This window comes from Erinaceus europaeus (assembly GCF_950295315.1).
Source record: "Erinaceus europaeus chromosome 6 unlocalized genomic scaffold, mEriEur2.1 SUPER_6_unloc_1, whole genome shotgun sequence".
Taxonomy (NCBI): Eukaryota; Metazoa; Chordata; class Mammalia; order Eulipotyphla; family Erinaceidae; genus Erinaceus; species Erinaceus europaeus.
This window is the reverse complement of record NW_026647114.1, coordinates 3010234-3014370: the sequence shown is the minus strand read 5'-3', so window position 1 is coordinate 3014370 and position 4137 is coordinate 3010234.

Below are 4137 nucleotides of genomic sequence, written 5' to 3'. Positions count from 1 at the left end.
CTTCCCTGGATTGAAGACCCCACCAATGTGTCCTGGAGCTCAGATTCCCCAGAGACACACCATACTAGGGAAAGAGAGAGGCAGACTGGGAGTATGGACCGACCAGTCAACGCCCATGTTCAGCGGGGAAGCAATTACAGAAGCCAGACCCTCTACCTTCTGCAACCCTCAACGACCCTGGGTCCATGCTCCCAGAGGGCTAGAGAATGGGAAGGCTATCATGGGAGAGGGTGGGTTATGGGGATTGGGTGGTGGGAATTGTGTGGAGTTGTACCCCTCCTACCTTATGCCTTTGTTCACTAATCCTTTCTTAAATAAAAAATTTAAAAAAAAAAAAAACTGCAAACAGTCCATCTACAATGTAACATTTGTGTCTCAGGCCGCCCAATCCCAAGTGCGCTGTGCATACTTTTGACTGGCAAAAATACCCCATCTGAGTGTGAGATCTGGCTGGGCTAGTGGCTCTTTCTGTGGACTAGGACACAGACAGACAGAGTTTTCAGGTTCAAAACCTGTACTTCCCAGAAGATGGTCATTCGCCACGGTTAAAAAAAAAAAAAAAAAAAAGGCTTTTTATTTATTTATTTTTCCCCCTGCCTGGGTAACCTGTCTGCTACTTGTTTCTCAGTGAAAAAAGGGAAAGATCTTTTTTGGAGGGAAAAGGACCAAAATGCAGGCAGGTGGACTCCGTGGACGGTGGATAGGGAGTTGCTCCTGCCCTGGCACTAGAGCCCCAGCTGCTGTTCCAAGTGCTCTCTGATACCAGAGATCTCCGTGTGTCGTGTCATGACACTGTCTCCAGGACTGACCCTCAGGATAATGAGGTTCAAAACGAGGCAGGTCATATTGCCTTCAAAAGTAAATGCAGGGAGGTTTGGCGGTATGTCAGAGGGTTAAGGCCTTGTGGCGCTCACGAAAAGAGGGGACAGGTGGAAGGGTCTGTGGTCTGGCGCCCAGAAACCCACCTGCAGGGGATTCGCTTTACAGGGGATGAAGCAGGTCTTTAGGGGCTCTATCTTTCTCTTCCACTCTGTATTTCCCCTGCTCTCTCCTTTTCTCTCTGTCTGATGCAAGGTCAAAACAACAACAACAACCACAACAATAACCACCACAGTGACCAAGCAACAAGGGCAGCGAAAGGGGAACAAAAGGAGTGCAGGGGCTGTGGATTATTCGTGGCGCAGGCACTGAGCTGAGGCAATAACACCTTGAGGCAATCAATCAATCAATCAATCAATCAATCAATCAACGAATAAGTAATACAGGTAACAGAGATGTATATGTCCCTGTGTGTTTCCAGAGTTCATGTAAATGCACTTTTGTTTATTTCATCATTTATTTATTACCTTGCCACGAGAATTTCTTTTCATTGCTAAAAAAAAGTGTCCCATCAAGGGTACCAGGTGGTGCCACACCCAGTTAAGCACTCATGTTACAATGCAGGGGGACTGGGCTTCAAGACCCTGGTCCCCACCTGCCAGGGGAAATGTTTACAAGTGGTGCAGAAGTGCTGCAGGTGACTCTCTCTGCGTGACAAACTCTCTATCCCTCCCTTCCCTCTCAATTCCTGTCTATTTATTCCAATAAATAATCAAGAAAATTGAAAGTAAAAAAAAGAAAAAGGAAAAGGAAATATTCCACTACTTCAATGGGGCTACTCAGGATAATGCTTTCCTTGTTAAGATACTCACAGTATACCATATGCAGAAAGGCAAAGACACCATGTATTTTTTAACCCAGTTTTTATATTTATTTATTTATTTATTTATTTAGGTGCTTATTCATTATTGGTATTGATGAATTAATGTTTTACATGTCACATAGTCTCTGGCTCTGACACCAGCGGTCTCAAGTACCCCTAGATGGTACTCTGCCTCTACAAAACCAATCCATTGACCTGTCCATGCATCCATCCATCCATCCATCCATCCATCCATCCATCCATCCATCCATCTAGCACTCAACCAAGTACAAAAGGAGATCTCTCCTTGAATGGTGAAGACAAACCAGGATGCATAGGTAGGTTGCAAAGGGGCGATTTCGGCTGAATAGGGCTGAGGGGCTGAACCAGGGAATGTGTTGGGGGGTGTGGGTGTGGGTGGGGTGAGCTGGAGACCTGTGAGTTGGGTCACCTCAGGGTCAGGGAGGGTGTGGAAGGGGTTGTGAACAGCTGTCACTGGAGAACCATCACAAGTGCTGGAGCTGTTGAGCAGGGCACACGCAAGAGAATACAAAGGAGAGAAGCAAAGTGCAGAGGAGAGGAGAGGGGAGAGGATGGTGAGGGCAGGAGAGGACAGGAGAGGACAGGAGTGGAGGGGACCTGAGAAACCTACCTGGACAAAGGCAGCATACAGACATCCAGGAAGGCAGGCAGGCATGCAGGCAGCTCTGGCCTGGGCTCCCTGGATCCCGGGCACACCTCCACCTGTCTTCTCTTGGCTGCCAGCCCTGAGGTCCCTTGTCGGTCAGCACTGGCTTCCCATTCTTCAGTTCCCTCTGTGCCAGGGCCCAGGCGTCTGGGCGCTGCTGGCTGACCTAGTGGCAGGGCAGTTGGGCTGCCCAGTGCCAGTGTGGCCAGCACAGAATGCCAGGGGCTAGGACATCACAGAGGGCTCCTGTGGTTGCTAGGCCACGGGGACCCCGCCCATCCAGTTGATCAGCAGCCATGACCACCACCCTGAACTTGACCTTGAGGGGTGGTGGCCAGCCACCAGAGCCAGAGACCCAGGCCAAAGCAGGTGCAGGTCGGCCAGGCTAAGGGGCTAGGGGCAGATTGTTGTGTGTCTGGACATGGGGCTGGCAACTGACAGCCCAGGGCTGGGGACCAAGTTCCGCCAGGCCCCTGTCCCACCATTTGCACTGACATACAGTCTTGCTGACTGACTGACAGTCCCTGCCCCAGAGATACCCACACCAGGTCCCTGGGAGTCCTGAGCTGCCCCTGAGGATTGGTGGGTGCCTGCCTGGACACATGCCTCCATAATGGAGGCCTCTATTAATCCCATTGCCTACTGATAGCTGCCCTCCTGCCCCTCCTCCTCCTCCTCCTCCTTCTCCTCCTTTTCTATCTCCTCCTCTTCCTCCTCCTCCTCCTCCTCCTCCTCCTCCTCCTCCTCCACCTCCTCCTCCTTCTCTTCCTCATCCTCAGAGGGACTCACTCAGTGCCCTTGGCCTAGGCAAGCCAGGGCTGGTGCTCTGGCTGCTGCAGCTTCTATCCAGTGGGTGGGTGCAGGGTTCTGTTTCTGTCAATCCCTGGTTCCTGGGACCTTCCATGCCTCCAGCTCCCCCCACTCTCTACTCCAGGCCCCTCCTCAAGGATGCCCCCTTTCCCCTTGCCCTCTGTCCCCCAGCTCCCCAACTAACATCTACTGTGTGCCTCCATGCACTACTTTACTGCCACCCTGCTTCTGCGCTTCAGCCCTGGGGGCCCAGTGCCAGCCCAGCTGCCATTTCACCATCCAGCAGGGGGACCTGCCCTAACCCCCAGCCACCACACGCGCACACACTGCCCTGCACACACTCACGGGCTCCCCTGCCTGCAGCCTGCCTCTCAAACAGTCTCCTTCTGCCCCTTAGCCCCCTTACAGCCTCTGCCACGGCCCCCACTGACACCTGGGCATGAGCAGCACAGACATGCAACAAGCTCCACTCGCCCCTACTCCATTTGCTCTATGGTTGGTCAAGAACCTTTTTTCATGCTGTAGGGGAGGGAGTTGAGAAAGTCCAACGTCCTGGGGAGCAAGAACTGCAAACAGCAAACAGTTTTATTAATTTTATCATTTGTTTATTTATTATTTTAAAAAATTTTATTATATAAAAAAATTTTTATTATTTTAAAAAATTCCCTCAGTCCTGGCACCCTTGGATAGGGCCCACTTTCCCGTATGCATCTCCCAATCCAAACCAAATAATATTGCATCCGCCGATCACAACCTAACCAAAGCAACGATTGCCATCTCAACATGCTTCACCTCAGACTGTATCCAGAGACTTCACGTGTGGAATGACAACCCTTCAGCTTCATTACTCGGGTGAGACCTTTCCTTTAATAGTACACTCTAATTTCATCTCAGGTAGTTCACTTTCTAACAAAGTCCCATAACCTAGACATACAACAGTTTCTGTGAGAGAGAGCTT